The 26291-nt window shown below is 39.5% G+C and overlaps 1 long non-coding RNA gene across 1 annotated transcript; it reads left to right on the top strand.

Annotated features, from left to right (window-relative positions):
* The first annotated feature begins 634 nt into the window (after positions 1-634).
* LOC134549695 (uncharacterized) lies at positions 635-25734 on the top strand. The gene is made up of 6 exons (XR_010080155.1): positions 635-1495; positions 6371-6503; positions 8614-8718; positions 12267-12459; positions 16112-16381; positions 23235-25734. It is a non-coding gene; the product is annotated as an uncharacterized LOC134549695 (long non-coding RNA).
* The last annotated feature ends 557 nt before the right edge of the window (positions 25735-26291 follow it).

Below are 26291 nucleotides of genomic sequence, written 5' to 3'. Positions count from 1 at the left end.
AAATTTAGTAAGATTTTTGTTTCTTAAATTTGGCATTCACGGCAGGCTTGGGTTTTGACACTATTATGAAGTTGTTGGTTGTTTGCAGGGTTATAACCATTCCTGCTTTTAAAAATGGGAAAGGAAGAACCTAGGGAATTACAGAGCACTCTGCCCAACGTCAATACTGAGAAAGATAATGAGACAAATTATTGAGAAGTAAATTCATACACACCATGAGAAGAAGGTGATAAGAAACATCCATTATGAATTTGTCAAACTAATCTAATTTCCTTCTTGAATAAGGCAACTGGCCCAAAAGATAAGGAAAAGCAGTTCAAATGACTGTATGTAAGACCCAAGATGTATCTTGACCTGAGTAAGGCTTTTGATATTGTCCTGCAGGCTCATAAATGAACTGGGGAAAGCTGTTCCATTTGAAATCATTCCTAATTCAATCCACTGTCAAAAGTCAGCCTAATACATGGTGGCTGGTAGCTGCTCGTGGATCTGTCTTGCACAGCTCCTAACAGATAGGTTTCTGTTAATGTTTTCATAAAGATTTAGATGACAGAATCAGAAATAATTTTATACCTATAAGCTTGGTAGGTGACAACATGTAAAGATTTGCAGAATGTGCTCAAGAACTGAACTGGAATTCAAAAATATCCTCATAGGTTGTGAAATCCAAAATGAAAAATTGGAACAAAGGCAATCGCAGACAGCTACATTTGGGAGGATGAAATCAAAAGCATAACCACAAAATGCCACTGCAGATAAAGATCTAATGATTAATGATGGTCACGAATGAACAAACAGCATGATGCTGCTGAGGAAAAACAATAAATATAATGCTAGATTTTCTTGAATTGTCTGCTCAAGACAGTGTATGCAAAATGGGATAATTAGCATGCTCTTCTCAGCACTGGTGAGGCCTCAGCTAAAATACTGTTTTACTCTGAGGCACCATAATTTCAGAAAGACATAGATCAGCTGGAAGCAATCCAGAGATCAACAAAGATGAAGATTGGAAAATTGGATCCATAAAGCAAGGTTGAAGTTCTAGTTTTGTTTTAATCTTTAAAAAAAGAAAACAAAAACCAACCAACAAAAAAAAACAACAAAAAAAAAACCCCCTCCGACAAATTATATGAACTTATAAAAGTTCAACAGTCTTTAAGTACATAAAAGGCTATTACAAACAGGGTAGTTTTGTTTCTTCATGCCCACTAATGACACACAGAATGTCAAGGAAACCTTTTTCAGCTATACTACAATAAGTATGACAGTAACATACTCTAACTAGAAGAAAATATTACTGCTGGAATATATTACCCAAAAAGGTTGTATAATACTTGCCATTATTGATTTTAGATACAAATCAGAGGGACTGCCATCTGCACTTATCAAGACAGTTGTGGACTTTCTTTGAAGCTAGGAGATGGCCCAGGTGCATGCTTTGTAGCAGGTGGCTGAGATCACTGGGACTGTGACAGAGCATACAAATTATTACAAGGTAATCCATAACATATTTTCACTAAGAAAACATTTGCAAATTCCACATGTGGTTCTGAGCATATTCAGTTGTTGTTATGGGATAGTGCACAGGTTGTTGTCTGGTATTATTTTTAACATCTTTCCCTTGATTTTGTGTTGTGGGATTTTTGGTTTGTTTTTATTTTACCTCAGGAAAGCTTGGTACAGCTTTGATTAAAAATATTGAGGAATAACAAACTACATGACCCCTTGAGATTCCATCCAAATCTATACTTCTATGATTCATGTGCAAGCTACTGTATTTTTCTGAGCTGTTGAAGAGCTTTGCAAGCACAAGTTAATTATTAAACTAGTTCTTTTCCCAGGGCAGTAATGACCTAATCATTTATGATAGTGATCAAATGAGGAATTAAACAAACATATCCAGAATAAACACAGATCAAATAATCTTTGCCAATGGAAAAGGACAAAATCTTGTTTTCATGCCAGTGGGTCTGCAAAACAACAGCACAGATACAGATGTCAGTAAAACTAACAAGCACAGACTTCTCAACCTGTGAGAAATTCTGCTTTAGAAATTCCTTTTACTCAAAGTTTTAGGACATTTTTCTATCTTAGAAATTAGAAGAATGGGAATGAGAAAAAAATGTAAGTGTTTTGAAAAGTTTGGATGGTTTTGAGGGCTTGAATTACAACTTCATTGTACTTATTCATTGTTGAACATTTCAACATTCAAACCCCGAAATGCTGCAGTCATGGTGTACCACATATATATATTTATATGTCTATATAGAGATATCTATCTTATCTAGGGGAGCACAGAGCCCTCATATACACAAGAAAATGCCAACCAGAATTACTGTGCAAGTAAAATAGCACTCTGCAATAGGATATTTTTTTGTATTAGCTCAAAATAAATCTCCTTAAAATTATACTCACAAAGGAAAACTGAGCAAACCCATTTATTTTTCGATTTCATTTTTTTACTATCTAAAACTAAGTTTTTCTCAGAAAACATGCTCTTTGTTAGAAATTCAAACCCATATAAAACTTCTGACAAATTCTAGTAACTACTTGATATGAAAATAACTCAAAAATGGCTCAAAAATATTTTCTAAAGAAATCTTTGCTCATCAGAGTGGACTGTAGTGTTGACCAAAATATGATTGTAAACTGGAAGTGTTTTCAGTCACCATTGTTATTTTAATCTAGTAAAAGGTGATCCTCAAAAATAGGATCAGGGTTATGACTTTCCAGAAATTTAAAAATATTTAGTTCTGGTGTTTATATGCAATATTTCAGTGAATGTCTGCTGGTTCTTTTCTTCTTTTAAAACTATACATGACATTTAGACACTAGAATAAGGATTTCATACTGCACAAGAACTTTCTCTTTTATAAGAAAACCACTGGAGCTTGTGAATTGTGCTGTGCAAATGGATAAATACTGACATAATACATCTGGCTTGCATTTGGTACATCATTAGACACCCCACCTTTGGATCAGCAGCAGTAAAAAACTTGCAGAATTTCGAAGACCCTGGGACAAATTTGTCAGGTGTCAAGGGCGGCCTGAATCCCACAACACAGGGAGGGATAATTAGACAATGGGGGCTGGGGTAGGTGACCTTTGGAGGTCTCTTCCAAACTGAGCTCTTCTGTGATTCTATGACCCAAGAGAAGAGAACTCAGCTCGGCAGAGCTTGCTCAGGGCAGCCCTGGTGAGGCAATTTCATTGCTGGGACCTGTAAATACGAAGGTGGACTCTGCTTTGCAGGCCAGGGTGTTGGTACAGCCCCACCGCACACGCCAACAGAATAAAGTGTCTTAAGCGGCTTAAATACCTTTAAGCAGCTTTGAGGACTTAGATACTGTAAGCTTATAAAGCAGTTTAAGCTGCTTAAACCACTCTAGGACTTTAACAAGGGCCCCACCATGCTGCTCCTCGCCTGGTGAGTGAAACAAAGCCCTCTGCAGCTCCCTGGCCACGGGCTGGAAGGATGGAGCTGCAGGGGTGCCTCAGATCCAGCAAGGAATCTCCTGATATCGACATACTTTGTCAATGATGTTGTATGAAATAATGCATCATATACTATCTCCCCTTGGTTAACTCATTCTGACTTTCTTTTCTTTAGCTACCTCACTTCCCAAGCCATCACTGTGTCTTTTTTTTTCTATTTTTGTCATTTAGCTCAGGCTCTTTCAGTATCTCTTTTCTCTCTAATTAATTCTTCCTAAAAAGATCAGTGGGCTCCTCTTACTGCTGTGATACACTTTTATGAAGAAAACACGTCTCAATTCAGCCTATTCACTCCACAGAGCCATGCTGGGGGTAACTGTTCATTTGTATCACAATGGTTTAACCTAAATCTAGAACTTTTTTTCTCAGAAGAAGGGCATGAGTTGATAGAAGCATTGTGGAAAAACCCAACCATGTAATCCCAGGAAGTACCAGTGGCAGTCATTAAGTTATCACCTACAGAATCAGGAAACCAGATGGGAGAGTATTGTTCAGAAGAAGGAATACAATGCACTGAATCTGTGTTGCAGTTTCTGCCATTTTGGATGTTTCATAAAGGATGCAGGAGGAGAAAGCCTGGGGACAGCTGTCCAGGAAAATAGGTACATTTATGTTCCTACACACAATCTCTTAGGGCTGAAAGGGCTTTGTTTTCAGTTTTTACTCCATCTGTCTGAATTTGGGGTGTGCTGTGCAAACCCACATGTCATGCTGTTCCTACCAAAGGATGTAACACCCCCTCCCCCTGACACAGAAGAGAGCAGCTGAGTGCAGGTTTGGTTTGGTTTAGTGACAACTCACTTTGAGCTCCCCTGCTAATAACTGGGGCAGTGGTGATAATGTGCTGGAGCTCTTGAGTCAGATGTGATATCCTGGCTGCAGAGGATCCTCTCAGCCCTGCATCATGCCATTTTTCTTGTGTTTGAATTGAAGAACACTTTTCTTGTTGTTTCCAGTTCCTTTACAAGGAACATTCTCCTCTTCTTGTTCATATCCTTCACCCATTTCCTGGGGCCGTATCCTAACTTCTCAGGTGTTGTCTCTCTATAGTCCTCAATTTAACTGGGCCCATATTTTTCACAGGCTTATGGAGTCCCATCACAAGCCTTTGCACACATCACACACTTCAATCACAGTTTAACTGAGAAATGTAACTATAAAGCTTATACTTAATCAATGGTTTTGAAAGACTTGAGAGAGTACACAGGAAGAGGTCAGCCCTACTTACTGATCTATTTTTTGCTGATTATCTGTGTTATGCATTCCTAAATGAATGATGTTACCTATCACCATAGCGTGTATTGAATGCACACCATGTCGAATGTGACATAATTATACAAGCATCATTTAACACTTTCACTAGGGCTTGATTTATACCAAATGTTTTTTTTTTCCAGTATCCTGAAAGCGTGTTTGTCTCTATTGAAGAAAATGATTTCTAGCATGATCTATTCTTTTCAAGTCATCAATGCATTTTAATCTCTTCTCCCATTTATCCACCTATCAATAATTACTTCCTTCAAAATGTGTTTGAAACCCGCCCATACGATGTCAATAGGATTCACTAGCTTGGTGAGAAATTGAATTTTTTTTTCTTAAATATTGGTTTGATATGCTCCCATCAGGTGACACCACAGGCAGTTAACAGATATATTTGTAGTGGAATATTGGAACCATGGGAACAGGGTTTCCTTGGGTTCATGACTTGTGTCTACATCATCCTCCTTGTTGTCCCAGCTCCATCTCCAGCTCCAGCCAGTTTTGTAGGAAAAAGAGCAGGTTGTCTGGAGCTGCTGTGGGCTTTGTGATCAGAGGATCAGTGTTACCTGCTTGGTGTCCATACAGCTCTCAGGCTGGAGAAGGTGAGCTGCAATCCCCATTTCTTTAGCTCCAACTGTAATTGGGGTCTTGTTCTTCTCTAGGAAGCTGCTCATTTGCAGCAATAATTAATGATGGGAATTGAGGAGAGTAAGGTTAATTGTGAGCATGGAAAAGTCATGGTTTTTAACCCTGAAAGCTATATGTAATCATCTATTCACAACTCATGCATTTTCTTTGCCATATATTCTATTATGTCTGAGGAAACAAATGTCCTAATCATGTTGCAAGAGAGTTTGGGTAGTTCCACAACTGAAGAATTTTTTTAACATTTATAAACCAAAAAATAGAAATCAGGCATCAGGTCATGTATAAAGGCCAGGGTTTGGCAGACATTTACACTTATGCCCAAATTTCAATTGGAACTTGATTTCCCTTGACTTCCAGGAAACATCAGGGTGTGTTGAAATTAACTCTGTTGCTTTGAGGTGACAGCAGCACTGCATGTTTGCATGGCTTGATAGACAACTGCTTGTGCACCAGAAGTATTTTGTTGACTGTGTTAAGCCTGGTGAGGTCACACATCTGTGCTGATCCATTCACCAATGGAGAAAGAAAGTTTTCAGTGCTGCTGCTGGACTAAATCACCAGGTGCTGGCAGGCTGCCGGGGTCGTGTTGCTGGGCAGATCATCAAGTGTTGGCCAGTCACTGAGGGCTGCTCACACAGCAAAAATGTACAGGACAGCAGACTCACCCTTCCTTCCTTCCTTCCTTCCTTCCTCCCTTCCCCAAAGTCAAGACTACTGTCTCCTTGATGAGTCTGTAGGATTACAGCTGATCTTGCTACAGGACAGCATGGGGCTTCTATAAGCCAAATTGTCAGCTTTCCTCATCCCTCCATTTTCTCCCAAACCTTGATACTTCCACCACTGTTTTATATATATATACTTTTTTTTTTTAATCTTGTTGAGCTGAAGTAAAACAACAGCTTATTTCATCTTAAAAAAATAACTTCTATTTACACTTGTTCTTAGCTATTTTTTTCCTTTTTTCCAGCTTTGGTAGCTAGCTTCTTCAGCTAATGGATGGCACAGAGAATTGCCTGAATCTGTTATGTGTCTGTGAACATCAAGTTCCTAGATTGCAAGACCAGCCCAATTCTTTGCTCTGCTGGAAGTCATCTTAAGAGGTAAATAGAGTTTAACATATTAGGAAGAAAGCCATAGTTTGCACTCTACCAATATTAATGTCATGCATTCCCATCTGCATTCTTCATTCTGTAATTGGGCTGTGCTTCCATCTCCACCCACATCCTGCCTTGACACATATCCACGTGTGGATGACAGGCAGTGACAGGTAAGCCAGCCAGCTCGCAGGCTGAGTCACCCCAGGAAGGCAGAATGTCATCTGGCAGCCAGGATGGAGAAGAAGGGAGTGTGCCAACCAAACAGGTGATCTGAGCAATGCATGGCACCCCACATGCCAAAACAGAGGTTGCACAATGTTAGCTATGACAGAAAAATGTGGAGAAGAACACAAGAATGTATTTCCAAAATGACCTTCATAGTAGGAATGAAGAAATACCAAAACTCAACCTATTTATTCTCATGGACCACTTTAATAACAAAGATGAATATACCAATCAAGAAATAGAGCACTGGTGAAGTATAGCCCTCTCATCATTTTTGTTTAATTTGGGTGTCTTTTCCTCTACATGGAGGCTCAAAAGCAGGATCACAAACACAATTTATGAGTATGGAGTGATTGTGCTATTTGTTGGATTGTACACACAATAAATGGCTGTGAGTAATGTGCTATTAACCTAGGCATTAATACCCACACCACCTCTGATACAGATAACCACTGGATTTCTGCTGGTCAGGCAGATGGTAATCATATGGGGAAGTGCCAGACTCCATTGCTCCTTGCAACAGGATGATCTTCAGTTTTGCTGAGTTGCTATTTTCTATTTTGCTTTTTTTTTCCCCTCAGAGTTTTAGAGTTATTTCAGTTGTTAATTTTTCCATGAGTCCTCAAGTGACTGCCGCCAACTCAACAATTTAACGTCTGTTCTTGATTCAGCTTTTTATATATATATATCTTTCTTGGCTTGAGCTTTCTGTGCTTGTATTGTCACTTATAGGTTAGCAACCTTTTTTTAGTCAAGCAGACTTGGGGTCACATGGCCTACCTAGGCCTTGTGTTAAAATAGCATGAGTGTGAAAGATCTACCAGTATGGTGGGAGACAGACTGATCTGTACTTGTTTTTTGATGTAATTTTAAGCATCTTGCTGGCTTAAACATGTGGGTCTTGCCAGATGGCAAAAAGACACAGAAATAGATACTGGCACAAACACGCTGCAGGGTCAGATGTTCTATATGACTGGTGGTATCAGTGATGGTCTTTGTAATGCCAAGCAGAAAAGTCTGGGAAGGATGGGCAGAACAAATTGGGTAAGCCCAAAAAGGGTGCATCATAAAGAAGATAAAAACTCAGAAATAAAAATTCTATAGTCCTGAGACAAAGAAAAGTGTGGAATTACAGGAAGGAACGTGACAGTAAACAAATCAATGACAAATAATGTCCTTTGTAAAGATGCAAAGGAAAGGTGAACAGAGATGTATCAAATCAACCTAACCCTCGAAATTGAAACTCCTGCCCTGGTAGGAAACCACAGATATTTTTTACCAAGTTACAAAAATCCTGTGTGGGTAGCTTACACAGGAAATGGGCTGATCAAAAGCAAAGATAGGGGAATATGTACAACAGAGATAATATGGATCAGCAATGCATTTTAAAGAAGTCAGCAGCAGAAAGTTAGCCCTACTTTGACATGAGTTTCTGTAACATGAGATGATGTCAGTCTCTTTAAAAGGAGATTGCTGTTGCAGTGATGACATGAAAAAAGCAAGTTGTAGTCCAGTAGGTAGCAGCAAAAACACGATGAAAGACTTTTTGGTTGTAGTAGAAATGCTAAGAAACCATGATGTCACTGCAGAAGTAAAATTTAAAAACTTATTGGAAAAAACCTAGGAAAAAAAGCCAAATTTTTACAAGAGGAAACATGGGGTTGTTAAAATATTAAGATGTGAGACTGGGGAAGTGTCTCTCTGTCCTATGCTGGGCGGGGGGTGGTTCATTTGCAGTGGAATCCTATGCAAGGCGACACAGAATTGGAGGAGAGCAGCCTCTGGACTCAGGCCCAGAAAACCAGATACTCATGCAAAAGAGCATCCTGAAAGAGCACGTGCAATGACATGCTTTGCTCATCACCATCCCCATTGATTATTTTTTCAGGTTGCGTGACACGGGCCTCAGGAATGCCCCGTGGCACTCAGCTCTTACTCCATCGTCACAGCCTTGCAGAGAGGGGTGGATGGCTGCATCTGGGAGTCCATCTAAGTAAGAGTTTGGTTCATTTTGAACACTGGTGTGAAACAGGGCTGTACTTGCTTTCTGGGGCTGTTTAGCATTGCCATACATAGCTACTGTGTAGGCAGCACGGGCAGCAGCGTTCTGTGGGGTGGATTGCACATATCTTGGAAGTGTAAATTGTGTTAGTAGCACTGCGTTACTGAGCCATAGACCTGAAAAAACCTGTGAAGATACATAACCTAACAAAAGAAGTAAGCCAGACAGAATTTAAAATCAGTTATCAAAGCAAACATGCCTGAAAGCTTAATACCAAGCATCAAAGTCATGCTAGAAAACACAAATTCTGGGAAAGCAGATCTTGCCAGTCCTGTCCATATCCCACTTCTGACTAATTAGGAAAGAACTGACAGTAAAAATAAGAGAGTCTTCCACCACTCATACTCATTTCAGCATATGGAAATCCAAGCTATTCAGTTCCAGATGAAAAAAAATTTTTTTTTAGAATTATTATTTACATGTAATTACAATGCTGAAATAGATCCTGGAAAACAGAGACATCAAAGATGCTAGCTAAATAGATGCCTTGAGAAAAAGAAAGTGGCTATGAAAAAGTCTGATTGTTGGTCTCTGTCTCAGGACAGAGTTGATCTTTCCGCCAGTCAGCAGGGAGCATGGGATGTAATTGTTGTTCATTCTCTGAATGGAAACCCCCAAGAATTCCCCCAGATGTGATCCAGTGTGTGTGAAGACCCACCTGATGGGAATGATGGTGATCAATCCCAACCGTGTGTGCTAGAAACAACAAGGAAAGACAGTAAGAAATGGAAGATGCTACCTTCCACACCACAGCAAGAATAATATGAGGGCTGCAAAGAGGATCCAGTATATTCTCCATAAGTGCTTTGTTTGCTCTGCAAAGCAAAACTTGCATCAGCTAGCTTGCCACTGGAGGTAATAGCTATGAACCTTACCGAAGGGGAGGAAAATAATGCTCTTGCTCTAGAGATGCAAAGAGTAGCTGCTGCCCAAGTGACAGCACTATACCAAATACTTCAAGGAGCCAGGGAAAACCTCTTGCTGAGGCATCACTGTGTAATTGCTGCAGCCATGGTGGACTGGGGAGAAAGTCCACGTCAAGAAGAGTTGACAGGTGTGCGACTCAGGTAGTCATGCCTGTGGAAATTACTTGATCCCTGATTAAAGGGGGTTTGCCTTTTGTGTATCTTCAAAGGTCTCTAGAGTCTACTGGTGTCATTAGCAATGATGGTTTATTTTCATTACCTAGACTGAATGAAAGATCTTTAATCAAACTGTATTTTATTAGAGACAGTTCTGCTGTTTAACCATAAATATTTGGTGTGCAATCTGGTGTTGATCTGCAAGGTTAGTAATATCTATAAACTAAGCAGTCATTTTTTTATTTGCATTATCTATCGAGTTGTTTTTGCTTATTAAATTTGAACTTAGATCTGAGTGTACTTTTTGAGGTGATTCCTCATTGAAATAAGGGGGCACATTGAATACATTCAGGATATATTGTTTCTGCTACAATTCCCAGTCATTTTCTTAGCCAAGTTTTAACACAATGCACAAAATCTATGCTTCTTTAGAAAAGTAAATCTCTACAGTCTGTTCTCAGCTTTCTTCCCCATTTCTCATAATATCAAGCCCACACGTACCCCAGATTCCTCAATGGTAGCTGGTGAAATTTTTCCACTTTCTTGTGCTATATATATTCCAGTGTCCTGAGCAGCAGCCTGTGTCTCTGTTTTGATTACATACTGATGTTATTTTAGATATTGCCTCCATAAAGGAGCATCAGTGTTTCTTACACGTCTTCATAATGAGAGTTATTTCATTACTTTCACCTTTTTCAGAGATTTAACCTAATTTCCAAAATGAGGTTGTTCTTGTTCTCCAGGTTACATAACTAAATACAGATATGTGTGTGTATATGTGTGTATATAAAACATTGGGAGTCTGTCCATCAAGATCCATATATATTTATACGTATATAGTGGTTGAAGTAAAGAGCTTTATTTAGGAAGGACTCTTAAATGTGTGCCTTCTTTTTAAACACCTACTGAAGAGAAGTTTCATGTGTGTTTACACACTTCTCTGAGTGAGGGTGCATCAAAGAACAGGCTTATTTTCTGGAATCAAAACCTTGGCTGAAATATCACTGCCTGGAACATTTACTACTTGCAAGGCTGACAGCAGCAAGGGGATATAAACCATAGTTCACCCTGTCCTCACCAGTAATATAAGGACACATTGCATGTAATCATACAACATGTTGTTCCTCAGGTGAGACCATGTGCTTCAGTAACCCGCCTTTATGCAGTGGGAGAATCAAGATGAAGGTCGTGGGTCCCAAAACACAGCTGTGATGGAGCAAATCTACATTGTGACATTCAGATTTGTTATATAATTAGAGCATTCAATTATAGACTGAAAGACATACTTAGACTGTGTTAGAATATTCTCTGATGTAAATGAGGTTGGGTTAATTCCCCAACAGGCCGGGCAGTGACAAGAGGTGGAGATAAGCTCCCAGCACTAACTGGGGATGAAATTAAGTGGCATTCTTGCCTGCCCTGCCTCACCTCCTCCTGTGCTCTGGTCCTATGGCCATGAGAGCCAGCCCCACATTGAGAGCCCCCGCCATAGAGAACAACTGGGCAATGTCCACCTTTGTTGTAAATTCAATGATTTCTCCTTTGGGTTCCAGCTGCAGCCCTGCCCTTGTGCAGGCTTTGGTTGGGTGGAGCCACCAGCACTGGCAACAGCTAAGACTCTTCAACAATTTCAGTAGTTTTCTTGGATTAATACTGGATTAATTTCATCACTGAAAACAATAAGTTTTGATAGGAGACCTTGTTTCTCTAGGCTGATCTGGCAGATTCAGCCATAGCTTATGTAAGCTGGAACATTGAGGCTTGTTTCAAAAAGAGAGAGAACACAAGCCAAGAACACAAATATGGGCCACTATTTTCCTTTGAAAAATATTATTAAGTTTCCATTTTCCTCTTAGGCAGCAATAAGCTACTCTTCTGAGTGAGCAAAGGGTCCTTTATATTTTGGAGATATTGGAGGAAATTATAATGCCATTATTGTTCCGTAAGTCACTTCCAAAATATTCTAGATCTCACGCAGAGGTGGAAAGAGTTTGTGACTAGACTGCACAGCCTAGAAACAACTGAGATTAAATGCAAGGGCAGCAGTCACAATGTCCAAAACAGATAAATCAAAGTGACTGCATTGTTGCATTCTTGTTTTTCACTGTACTAACAGAGAGGGCAAAAGAAGCCTGTATAGCAAATACATGAAAAAACACACACTGGAAGAAACATTTATGTAGTATTAGCATATTCTTCACTCTAAATGAGTTTGGGCTAATTATTTATCACACCAAAATAGGATAAGCAGGGGAGATAAGCTCTTAATATCACATTAGGAAAAATTAATTAAGCAGAATAAACGTAATTTATTTGATTCTTCTCTTTCCTATTTCAGTTGCTTTATTTAGCAATCTCAGTAATGTTCTTTAACAAATTCTTTATTTTCTTAAACAGAAAAAAAAATGAAAAATGGAAACGAGCTGGAAAGAGATAAATTTTATCCTGGTTCTTCATCCTCCTCAGCAGATGAACAACTGCAGCATCAGCACAGATTTCTGCTACTTGAGTTAATGGAGTGCCACTACTAGTCACGGGTTGTCATCCTCTGAGTAAAGCACTCCCAGAAGAGGATATCTGATGAGCACTGGTGAGAAACATGAACACAGGATTTGTTAGTTGGCTGGGATGGCAAGTAATTAGCTAGATGTGTGTTCTTGATATAAGGTAACCCAGCCTCCTGTGTCTCCTCCAGCCTCTTGCTAACCTTGTCCTTTTTCTTTCCCCACTTCCTTCCAGATCTCATCATCTCCTATAGGAAGTCCCAGTGGATCCCAGCTCCTGATCTCCCAATCTGATTAGCTCTTTGCTCACTCCCCAATATGACACTCTTTGCTTCCAATCTACTTGGCTGAACTGCCCTAACTCCCCAATTCCTTCTCATGATCCCATTTCTCTTCTAGAACAGGTTTAGTATCCAGTATCTCTGTCTGAGAAACTCTTCATAGTGCATTTCAATAACTCTGTCCTCTGTACTCTTGATTTGAACATCTGTGTTGCTGGGACCCAAGGAAGGCAGACCCCTGCTCTTCTTGTGTTGACTAGACCTCTTACAGCTCATGTCCATCCTTAGCAAATGGGACCTTTTAGGAAAGTGTTCTGTTGAAATCACAGTCATCTTCATTAAACATGCACCATGACTTTTCACATACCTGTCACTGACATAAAAGCTGTCTCCTACTAGCTTTTAAGTCCTTACAGCAAACTTGCAAGATGAAGGTTTTGTCACAGAAGACACCAGAATTTTTAACCACGGCACACTTTCCCCTACAGCCTGTCAGACATGTCAGAGATGTCTGAGTTGTTTTACACTAGTTCCCCTTGAGAATGTGTGTCAAGTAAAAGTCCTGGATGATACAATTTCATATTGTTTGGACAGGACAGCAGTATTAATGCATTTAATCTTATAAAAAGCATTCTAATATCTTTAGTGAACACTATATAGACTTTTTTTCCTTAGAGAAGATAAGGAATGTCCTTGCAAACAAGAAAAATTAGATCCTGTAGTGCCAAGGCCTGTGCTCTAAGTAGTTCAAGGTGACCAGTGTACAGCTCAGACTGTTACATAAAACAATTTGCAAAGATCAGTGAAAATTAAACACAAAATGACAGGTTCTTCAAGAAAACAAGACCCAGTGAAAAGCCCCAAGGACTATGCTGAAATCATGTCCAGTAAAGATAAAAAAACCAAGACTAGACTCAGTAGTACTCTTGCAGAGTCGTTGAGAGAAGTCTCTCAGTCAGGTGCAAGAAGTATGACACTGATTATGTGGGTGATTATGACGAGATTTATTGCTAACACTGTATTTAAATATTGCCAATGCAGTGTCTAATATAAGCAGAACTGAAGGGCTAGAACATAGACAGGTTCAGCTGGAAACGTGCAGCTTTGCAGAAAGCACAATTGCAAAGCAGAAAAGCACCCATGGAGTTACTTAGGATTTTATCTCCACCTGTTACTCACCTGTCCAAAACTGAGAGTTCCCCTCCTCAGGCTGGATGTACCTGCAGGTGCCCCTGCTGGGGTGGGATCCACTGGAAGCTGCCCTGCAGCCTCTGCAGATGAGCTGGCCCACTTGGCCCCTTCTCCAGGAGCATTTTGTACCCTTTTGCAGGCCCAAGATCAATGTGTACCAAGATCAATGACAACCATCACCACTCCCCATCTCTGGAATGCATTAATTATGCAAGCATCCAGACAGCTCCTCCTGCAATTCCCACCTTGTGTTCTTATCTTAGGACAAATCATATTCAAAGCCTGCATGGGAGAGGGGGTTGGTCTGTGTGGGGGACACACCAAGACCCGACTATTTCTTGGCACCGTCACTGGGGCAAAATTGATATGGTAGAGTAAACCTTGCTATTGAGCAAAATCATGAGTGCTGGGCTATTCTGACTCCCTGGTGAGCCAAAACCTGAGTTGCAAAGATGCTTAATTTGACTCAAACTGCAGAAAGATAAGTAGGCAGCAGAAGCACAACAGCCTGGTCTGTACTTTTCTTTCCCTCCCCGGTTCTTTCCTTTTTCACCTGTTTCTCTTCGATTTCTATTTGAGAAAAATCTGCTTGAGATACTAAAGCTGTCCTTTGGAGGGCTGCTATGATGCTGTTACTAAACATCCAAAAAGCTGTGTTAGAGACAGCAGGGCATTGCTGCAATTTCCATGTTTCTGTGTGACCAACAGACAATATGCTGTCCTGAAGTTTTCTAACAATGAATTTGCTATTCAGTGCCAATACCAGAGAGAGAGGCTGAGTTCTCCTCCCCTGCAGCTCTTGAGCTGTCTTTGTCCCTCTCCCATACAGCCCTGCCTCTCCAGGGAAGGACTGGGCTCTGTCAAGAGCCCCAGTAGAATTTCTAACCCACCTCAGTGAACTGAATAACTCTCTTTTCGAAATAGAAAGCCCAATGCTTTGTCTTTCTTACTATATCTAAGCCTGTTAAACAATGAAGTTTTTCTCACATAGACTTTAAACAGTGAATACAAATTTGAGTTTTAAAATTAAAGCCTGACTTTTCTGCATGCTAAGTATTTTTATTCTTCTTTTTCTCCCTTATATTTTTCTACCTTTAACAAAGAGTTTAAAAGATTTAGTGTGATTCATATTGCCACAGGAATAAACAAGCATTTGAAATCTCAAACCCTATCCAAAGCTTGTTTAGCAATACAATTTTGTTACAGTGGCACAGGACCTTTAATTCATTTGACCCTCTGGGTCTGTTTGCTTTACTGAAATTTGATTCAGCAATGTTAAATCCCCTTCTATCATTCAGCAAGACAACTCACTTTGTGTTTGAATGCAAACCAATCACCGCCAAAGCTACATAATCAACTCCTGCCCTAACATTCCAGTTAGCACTCCTAGGGCTGAATGGAAAAAGAAATGGTGATGGTTGTATAGAAATACACCTAGTTTCTGTGGGATGCTCAGTGAATATCAGAACAATAGATGCTGTATTAACTACTATGTTTACCAACATTCCTTTTCCTTGGCATAGTTTATACATTTATGAAAGGGGATGGCAGTCTACTGTCATTTTATTGTGCAGAATACTTGAGTGCATACCATGAAGTTATCTCTTTTTTTTTCCAATCTATTTTTACTTAATACTTGGAAAACTGTTCTGTAATGACAAGCTCTGGAACAAAGTCTAAAAGAGAGGGCATTTTCTGTATTTGAAAGATTCTCCATATGACTGAATATAAGAAATTATATTATGGAATTATCTATTCTCTTTTTATTCCATATTGTTCAATCAACATCGTTTTTTCTTCCCTCTTGCTATACAATCACGTGCAGATTTTATTTTGTCTCTGGTTCATTTTTAATATTTATATCTACTACTTATCAAGAAAAAAACAGAGCAATCAGTTGTTTAAGGATGTGCTGGAGCAAATCATTATTAGGAAAGTTATATTTATTTCCATGTTCAGGCTATGGAAGGCTAGCCAGGGATATCTCTTTCCATTTAAAAATTTTAAGTCCATTGGAAAAGAATTAGGGGTTGGTCAAATAAGGATTTTCTTCTCTTTTTTTTTTTCCTCCTCCATTTTGTGTTAAACATTAGAATCCATGAAAGGCAGCCTATTACCGTAAGCCATAAAGCAATTCTTTCCCTGTTTCAGAGAAATCTGCTTGAAATGTGTGCAGCCTTTTTGATCTCCAGGCTCCCAGTCTGGGCAAACAGATGGAGTGTTTCTACCTGGGCTATTATTTTCTTTTCCTCTTCTCCCCTTCCAGCTAAGCCATGCTCCCCATGCAACCCAAGAGGAAGGACTTTTAACCCATTACAGCATCGGGCCAGGCTGAGCAGACCACAGCAAGTTCTCAGTACTCCTCAGTCCTAATGCACCAGCTCTCATGGACCCCAAATAAGAGGTACACATCTGCCTCATTTCCTTGCACTGCCTGATGATATTTGCACCCTCTGCCAAGCTGGTGATGGCCACAGGACTGCAGCCTGGAGAGGGAAAGACTGAAATACTGCTTTCACCAAGGCATATATGACAGGTAATTGTTGGTTGCTTCAAAGTCTGAATCAGTCAATTTTCAGGGGCTTGCAATATCACTAACACAGTTTCTTTTTTCCACTACCTTGTTAAATGGAAGAGACCCTTCTCTTTTATTTGAAACATTGTTTTTCTTCAGCTCCCTGTATTTTCTCTAAAAGTCCTTAGGCGTTTTTGTTAATGTAACTGAGTGCCTCTGCTACTGCACCTCACAGGTAACCGTATAACAAGAGTGTGGTGTATCTGATGTGACTCTCACCTGACACAGCCCTATAATGCTGTGGGGATGTGATTGCTACACAGCAGCCAGCACCGGGCTGGCACAACACTGGGGGGAAATCTTAGAGGCTGCAACAAGAGTGCAGCAACACCGGGAAGAAGGCAGTGAAGTGTGTAAAATGTGAGTGAAGGAATGGAAAGACTGAGGTGGAATATTAACAGTAAATGCACTCGGGGAAAAAATATCAGAGGGTGAAGGCTCCTACTCTCTGCAGACACTAGAAATAGATACTGGCAATGACAATAGATGGTAGGTTTTTTCATTTGTAATACAAAAGAATGTACGTAAGAAAAATGAGGTAGGAGAATGAAAGGAACAGATTAACAAATGCACCTGAAACTGTGAAAGGTATTGGACTGGCATCATTCCAGTGACAAGAGTGGGAATCATTAGCTTGAGCTATTTAGCATTCGTATCAGGGCAAAACTGAAGAAAACTACAGAATGGAAAAAATTCTGCACTAGTCTGTTGGATAACCATAAATAATTTAAAGCAACCTCTATCTTATCTTTTACAAATCAGTGGAAAACTGATTATGCTGTTCTGTAGTTTTATCATAGCTACTTCTTTTTATCAGAAAATGACAGGGGTAATTTTTAAGCTAATGTACATTTCTTTGACCACTCCTATTCTGGTTGTTCAATTTTTTCCTAGGGAAAAAGAGTTGTCATGTTCATTGCTTGATACTGCTGCTATTCAGATCTGGTTTTACATTAATTCTTCTCGGTTTGTCACTCACCTGTGATTAATCAAGCAGAAAATAAGAAATAAAATTAAGTGTTTTGTAAAGGTGAATTAAGGTTTCAGTAACTGTGAAACTGTGGGTAGGAACACTGTGACAGACTGTCAGGCATTCCGACTTGGTTTGGTTCTAGCTACTTTGGTGGAGCTATGCTGAACCATATTTTCTGAGAATCTGAATTTTAAGTATCCTTGCTATGTTCTTCATAATACAGTATGATCTCTGTAGGAGTAATAACTTGGGAAAATTTTGCTTTGGTCAATATCTGAAATGAAAATTATGTCATTAGCTGTGAGCTGTCTCCTACGGCAAAAATACACCCAGTTATTACTTGAGACAAGGAAAAAAAAAGGCAATATTCTCCTTATTTTAATCTTTTACTAGATGATGATAATGGCAAATTAGAAATTACTTCTGAGTTCTAACTTCATTTTAACATTTAGGATATCTGCCTGCTGCACATTTAATATGATTTCCAATTACAACAATATGTGCGATATCTCAGTATCTGAGGTCCCTCACAACAGGCCCATGGGACAGGAAAATGCAATTTCTGTGTAAATGCAAACAGAGCTATAGACTGTTTTCCCCAGGGAAGTATGTGATTGATACATGTGTATATGTATAAAATATAGATATGTATGTTATATATGTGTGTATGTGTGCATATCTATAACTCAATCCAGTTGTGTTTAAGTCCAAAATATGTCTCTGATGCATGAACCATAATCCTTGATCCTATATCCTGAAATGTCAAATGATACCCTCAAAAATATATTAAAATTCATTATACTCCAGACATATTACTAAAATATTCCTTTGGGGTATGACTTGCTTGAATAGAAGTACAAGAAATAAATTAGGCAGTTACTTACTTACATCTTGCCCACAGTTCTATAAATTTATGAAGAAAACAAATCTGGAGTGCTGCATTGCACAACTTCATAACACTGCAGTTAGGTTTTCTCTTGTATTTACAGACTGGCTTATTTTAAAATCTGTTCAAGCACAGGAAAATCATAAATATGCAGCTCCACACATCTGAAGGTCAGGTTCCTGTGACTGTAATACATATCTTCTTTGGGCAAAGCTCTCCAATTTAGGGTCAAACTCTGCTTGCTATTCTCACGTTTGATTTAGGATAGAAATGCACATGAGTGAAGGAACAGGCTTTGTCAGAGTATTGTAGGCTACACAGTGCTGACTGCTCCAAACACGAACAAAAAAGTACTAAGGTTGTAATCTAAGAGACAGAATATGACAATATTTGGTAAAAATATCACTAAGAGGTCTATCAGCATATTCATGATTTCATAGGAAATCTAAGTAAAATATGCCTGATATATGGCTGTTTATCCCTCCTAACCAGAACTTCTGAAGGCTCATAGTTGAAGCTTCATTTTGACTCCTCTATTAATATTAGAAATTTTAAATAAAATGAGTCAACAGGTATAAAAGCTGGTATCAGTCTTAACACCTTCAATTTCTGATCATAAATGCAATTAAGAATCAGCTCTTTATTTTAAATCCAGAAGAAAGCATGACTGAGAAGCTGAAAAGTGGGCATCATGGTACCATCAAAGCTCTACAACTCTCTTGTGATCGGGCACAGTAGAGCTGCCACTGGCACAGTCAATGATTTTTGAAGATTCTCTGTCCTGCAGCCAACCAAAGTATGATAAACCCCTCCCCCACAAAAAACTGGAACACACAGCAGTGCTGTGCTCAGGGCATGACTGAACATTTGAGCAGCTGAAGTGGCAGCACTTCATCCCTGACACTGTTGCCAAAAGAGTTGTGTATCACATCATAACCCCAGGAAAGAATTTCTGTACAGATGGAAATTGCATGTGGAAAAGTAAAGGCAAAGTGAACATTGCCTATCTCCCACCCTTCTCTCCCAGATATTAACCAAACAAAAAGATTTTTAAAATGGAAGTGCTCTTAGATATTCAGCATTTGCCCAGGTCCATAAACATCTTGAGATAACCGAGAGCAAAATGTGTGGGGTTTAGATATTATCTATCCAAAGTTCCTATATATATAATCTACTGCCTTTAATTTCATTATAATACCCTAAGAATTAATACCATAAATAGATCCATTATCATGTAATCCCTTAAGAATTAATACCAAAAATAGTGATGGTAGAATGAAAAAATTGGAGAGAATCTTGGGATATCTCATCCTTTATGTCTTGGGGCTGAAATTAGTCATATTGCCATTTCTCCTATGGCAAAGAAGACTTTCATAGCTGAGAGGCCAGGCAAGAGCCTTGAAGGACTGCCTTAAGAGCATTCTTAAGGTCAGTCCAGACACAGATATTTGAAGGGTGAAGATGTTCTTCCAAGTATCACAGTCCTATGTCTATCCACTGTGGCTTTTAACCAGGATTGTGACTTGTTTATCCTCTATTTTGTTGTCCTACCCTCTGTTCAGGGCTGTTCAGAGAAGCTGTGTAATGAAACAGAAGAGTTGGTTTGGCTCCAGCTGGTCCTGGTACATGTTGTCCAATGTGGGTTTGGTTTAGTTGTGGGGACAACACCTGGGGCACAGTGAGAGAGAAACTCAAAATACTCAGAGGCTTTTGAAGAGCTGAATATTTTATATACTAGCTAGTTACCACTGCAAACACAAATTTTAGTACTCAAGATAAGATTAGTTTTATCTTTCTGCTAGGAAATTTGTAGCACGTTCCTTTGACTTAAATGGATAGACTCTGAATTTTCTAATAAGCTTTGCTTCTTTGAACCATCTAAAAGCAGCAACATGTGAAAGCAAACCAACCCTTCCTATTTTCCCTGTAGGTATATCAGAATCCCATCTCCAAACAACCTTAAAGTTTTCGATGCTACTTTTCTATTCTTGTTAGTTCAGCATAGCCAACAGTAAAGGCCTTGTTGACATTAGGCAAATGTGCAATGATGCAGCAAAATCAATTTAGTCACACTGATGCAAATCCCTCACACAGATGTAATGCCTGTGTGCAAAGTAGGGCATTTCTGAATGTACACAATATTTAAAATGAAGTGAGAGAGAGAGATCCTATTCCTCCCAACTGATTCCTTAATGTGATTCATATAGATCCCCCTGAAAACCTAAGTTAAAAGAAAGGGACTTTCTGGTCAAAAATAAGGGTTCATTAGGAGTACTGTTGATCAGGAAGGAATATTATTACCTTTAAATTACAAGTTGCAGTAGCTTAACAGAATAATGCTTCTAAAAATACCCTTTACCTTTAAACTGAGGATATTTGACCTTAAAATCCCTAGGAAAATAAATGTATGATTGCATAACTCCATTATATGGTTAATTTTCAGAACAGAAGTGAAAATTAATGTGGTTTTGGTCCTGGGCTGTTTTTAGTAATTTAATGTGATCTGCTGTCAACAAGAGGGAAAACAAACCTCTGATGCTCAATAAGACTAAGAGAACAAAATGTGCCCTACTGTGGGTATTCAGTTAAAGCTCTATGGGCAAAAAATGGCACAGCCTGTGAAGGCATTATTGAAAAACAAGTGGGATCACCGAGGGAGGTGACAGTAGGAACACCAGTAATGAGGTAATGACCATCTTACTTTGCAGTCTGAAGAGGTTTGGGGATTTTTTTTTTTTTTTTTTTTTTTTTTTTTTTTTTTTTAGATTAAAAATGCTCCAGGAAACTGTGAATTTGAAATGAAACTTTTAGTAATTTTGTAAGTGTCTTTTACCTGTTTTGGAGGAAAAAAAGTTCCAAATGCTTCATGTGGCAGTATGTAATTTATTTAACATAATAATAAATGAAATATCAAAATCCAAATAAAATATATGTATCTAAAGCATAGTTTTTAAACCCAGACTATGTTTCAATACTTTTCTTTTAAAAGTATTTTAAATCTGGGGAAACTCTTTCCCAATCTGAATGGAAGCACATTTTGAAACCTGGGATCCTTTTTGTTAAGTGAATCTTTGATTCTCCCTGCAGCTGAAGACTCACGCTAAGGAAGTGAAAAGATATGCAGGGATTCTTTTCCATGTGCATTCACCTACAACCTGACTGTTAAAGCAGCATTTTCCCTCTCCACCCTCCCTCAAAAGAGGACTAGGAGAAGTCCCTTTTCAGGAATGAAGTCAGAGCAGAATCTCATCCTGGTAGATTACAGTGTCCCAGCAGAGCCAGGTGACTTGAGGAAATGCTGTTTTGTTCATATATTGCCAGGAGTTGGCAGTGCTTCATCTTGTTCTAGCAACAATGCCAACAGGAACCTGAGTAGGAAACCCTCATGAGATAAGGAATCACAGTGTGCTGAGTTGGGAGGGACCCACGAAGTGCATAGGCAGGTAGAGAGCTAAGCAATCAATTATTACTGAATTTCACACCCACAGGCAATACAACTATACCCCCTGCTTTATAATTACTGAGATTCATCAGCAAAAGCTGTGGCCTCCACTGGGCAATTCCCAGGTTCCTTGAAATGAGTCTAATACCCAATGAGGTTACTTGTGCTGCTGCAGAAAGATATTTCTGGCCTTTTACGTGTCAGAAGAGAAACTGGATGTGACAGATTTGGAGCTGGCCTGTGATAATTTAGGAAAATGGTCTGTTGGCCTGATTATTTAGTTGAATATCTGGGTTTAACTCATCAGAGATTAGCTTGCAGTTGCATTCTTAAATTATCAGGGCTGATCTGTACTCATTAGCCTGGGATGCCCCACTTCCATTGATGCTGCACAGCCAGGGAAAACAGGGACTTGGAAGGGGAAGACATTAAGTTTTGAACCACAGCATCTCTACATGGGCAGGCCTAGCATCCTACTCATCCCTAGGAGAGACCTAGGGTTCCAAAGGTCTATTGGGAATTAGAGATGATGGGACCTGTGAGTGTCTGATAAAACAAGTGGATGGAGCATTGTTAGGAGACATTAACTGGGGTATGTTTGTGTATATCTAGGCTCTTTCCATGCATTTGTGGAATTTTCAATGAAAGTGAACCATAAAAAATACCTTTATTAGAGAAAGGAGTTGTGAATATCACAGTCATTTCCACCAGTTTTCATTAAATACTGGGTGTTCAGAACTGGCATGTTGCATCTCACCTTGGGCAAGATCCTTTTCCCTGAAAAGGAATCTAATGGAATGAACCCAGGGTTAATTTACAAAAGCAGAGTGTCTTCTCTGACCATGAAACCAATAGGAAACTGTGCAGAGGTGATATTGTTCCATAGTTTACAGTGGAGGCATGTTGCGTGGAGAACTGGAAACATTGCATGGCAGCTCCAGAGTGCTGGACCCAGCCTTACCTGTGGGGAGCTTCCAGCTGAAACTGGTCAAGTGAATCTCTTCTTGATTGTGAAAATGTCAGTTGTTATTTGCCAGGTGCTGGAGAAATATTTTACTTGGGTAAAGAGCATATATAATAGGACACACAAACGGTTTCCAAGAAACCATCCTCCAATCTGGACGAAAAGTTTTATGTGTGTGTCTGTATGTTAGGTGAGTGAAGTATGGAAAACAGAAAGTTGAAAATCCTAAGAAAATGATCTGAACCAGGTTTTTTCTCACTCTCCTTACTGCAAGGACAAGTAAGTAGTTTACTATAGCTTGATGGGCTTCTGATTGTGGAGTTCCAAAAGGCAGCCTACAGATCTAAGCCATACTCTAGGACAATTCTTAATTCAGCCTTCAGAGCTTGGGAGGCACTATGCTCATTCATTGCTTGTTCCAGATGTTTTAGTATGTTTAGTATGTTTAGTTTTCACTCTTGCTGGAAAGGTTAATATATTACATTTCCCTAACCATGAATTCCTAATGCATTCATCTTGCTTTCAGTGAACCTGTTTTATATTTTACAGGTTTCAAAAACCAACCACATATTAAGATGTCCACTTCTCAAAAGGACACAGACCAGCAAAGGCTGTATATTCTGGGACACATCCTCCCAGTGGCTGCTTTGTGTTGCTGTAATAAAGTCTGGACAAAAAGCTGCCAGATCTACATCTTGGGTGACTACTGTGTCAAAAGCATTTTTTAATGACACAGGTGGTGTGCTGAGTCTCCTCCCCACTTCCTTCACTGTTGCCACATAAAGGTTAAACGTGGCTGGCACACTGCAAAGCCCCATGGCTTTATTCTGGTCTGTAAAAAAAACTTTGGAAAGAGGCTGTTTGGTGTCACATGGCTGTTTTAAGAGGAGGAAATGCACATGCTGATGTTTAGCGGCAATCTGGGAAGATTTACATCTGTTGTGTTTGCAAGGCCAAGTGACTGCTAGAAAATCTAGAAATACAGGAAACAGACAAACTGAACCAGGGACAAAAGGAGTAAATTAAAGCCAGCAAGTAAATTCTAAGTGCAAGGAACTTCTAGTTATGAGATCTCCATTAAGTTCTTCAGTGCAGCTGGCAGCCATTTCTCTCTGCAGCTGAAGTTTCTGAATGATAACTTTTTGCGGAGTATGTCATAGGAATGTAGATTACAAATTGCAAATATCTAGATTGCAGCCACAAAGTGTATATCTGAACAGAAGGCAAAATGCTTCTGGAATTTGCTTTAAGTGGGATGTCCAGAAGAAGCAAAGGAGGTAGTAAAACAAATTGTGAACAGAAGTAATGAGCAGCATAGCAAGGGAAAAGAGAAGCAGCCTCAGCTTCTGGATGTTTCTGTAGCTAGTCATCTTGATTTCCAGCTACCAGCTTGTCACCATCGTCATTCTTTCTTCATTGGTTTGACTCATTCCAGTGAAACACTGGAGAGCCCAACAAGTCATCTTCCGTCAGAAACTAGACAAAACCATCAGCGGTTTTCAGACAAAAGCGAGTACAGCACATATTGCCCTGTGGTGGCCTTGTCAACATGACCTTTTCCAGCAGCCCCAAGCCAGCTCTGCCTGTGTTCCCCGATGGCCAGGTGTGGTGTAGCTGTGGCCAAAAGCTGTGCACTCAGGTCAGTATACCGGGATAACACTTCTTTCACTGATCGTTGTCACATTTTGTCTAAACAATGTGGTTACATTTAAAAGCTTTTTCCCTCACTCTCTTGTCTACATGTACTGAATGGTTGGTTACCTCAGGGTGTTTTTTTTCTGTTCCTCCATGCCCATTTTGTTCCTGTCCCAATTACTCCTAATATGATGCCACCACTAAAACGAAGGCTCTACATTCAAATTCAAATTATGCAAGTTCAAACTTTCATTTTTAATCAGATGCTGTTCAGATGCCATGCAACTACAGATTTTACAGCACAATTTGAGCGAGCTTTGCAAACATTCTGTTATAAGTGACCTAGGATAATTTGTGGTTTAATAACATATTTGTGCAGTTTATATGTATAAAATAACATGCAAGCTGGGATTTGCAACGAGAAAAATTGGGCAAGCCCAGGCTTGTAGAGATTGCTTTTCAGAAGAACAAAGCCCTGGCTGGGTGTAGTTAATGGCGAAGAACTACAGCCATTAACCAGAAGAAAAGACCACGGAGCAACTCTTTCTGAGCAAGGAGGACACTTGATTGCTCGGTCATTAGGAGTTATCTCAGCAACTGCATGGAAGGAGACACACCTCTATTCATCAACTCAAACCCCAACATTAGTATTCATCTGTCCCCAGAAGGTCTATTCAGCAAAGGAAAGAACTGAATGAAAAACTGAAATGATTCTTCATCTTTCTGTGGAGAGTCCGTTTAACAGGTGATTTTGCTGAATAGAACAAAGAACGGGGGGACCACGGGCTTAATAAAGTCTATTTAAGGGGACCCCGAAAGGGTAAAATTTGTGAATAGGGAGAGGTCTCAGTGCGACTGAGTCTGTGCCCGTGGTTCAGCCAGTGCCGATCCCGGGTTATTGACATTGCACTTTCGATTGCTGGTTTGCCTAAATTTTTGATTTGTAATTTCTTTAATTAATAAAAATTATTTTATTCATTTGGAAATTGACTGGCCGTTTATAACAATTCCAAGCAAACAAACTTTGCAGGAAACACAGTCTTATTATTTTGCTAATCTTTGGGACACTGCCTCACAGGGATCATCAATTGAAACAAACCCTCTACTCAGTTCCTTCACAGATTGATGTTTGTACCATTACACAGTATTGCTATTTTCCTATTTTGACAACTGTTAGAGAAATAGTTCATACTAGTTACAGAAACTACCTAGTTTGATGATCTTATGACTTGCTATTACTCCTCAAAAATGTATTATTTACTGAGTTTCTGATCATGTTTGCTCTCAATACTTATCAACCAGTCTTCAGTTATTGCCTGTTTCTCAACAGATCCTTTCTAATGCCGTTTTTGGTAATTTTCACCTTGCAGAACCTGTGCCATCCTCCTTAACTTTAATTCCAGAACCCATTTCATCATTCACACTTGGCATGCTCTCAGCCTGCTAGCTCCTGTCACAATGGATTGTTAGCACATCATCATAGGGCACTGGATTGCCAAACCAGGGAGGGGGTGGGGCGGGGGGAGTGGGGAGGAAGGAGGGCTACAGGACTCCTACATTTGTTGACTCTTAGTAAGGGGGCAGAGGCAGTTGGATTGGGAGGCAGAAGATATACTGCTTCTGGAGGCATTTTTTCCTTATGTGTTGGCAGGTCAAGGGTTGAGGATGTTATGGTTTGTCCCCTCCACTGATAATCAGAGAATGACAATTCCCTCTTAACAATTCCTCATTGTAAAGCCAAATCCGTTCCTCCTCCCTAAAACAACCTGTAGTATTGTTCTCCTGTTACTATGATAAATTATGCATGTGAGACATGCTGAATCATGACAATGCTCCTGTACACAGTTGTTCCTTGTTCTGAAGAAATTTGTCATGTACGGCTTTTTTATGGTCCTGTTTATTATGGAACTGATGCTAGGGTCTTGATGAAATTGCAAGGAAGTGGGAAGTTTACTAGCTGCTCTGGGAATT

This window comes from Prinia subflava, chromosome 4 (assembly GCF_021018805.1).
Source record: "Prinia subflava isolate CZ2003 ecotype Zambia chromosome 4, Cam_Psub_1.2, whole genome shotgun sequence".
In the NCBI taxonomy this organism is placed as follows: domain Eukaryota; kingdom Metazoa; phylum Chordata; class Aves; order Passeriformes; family Cisticolidae; genus Prinia; species Prinia subflava.
This window is presented reverse-complemented; position numbering and strand designations above follow the sequence as displayed.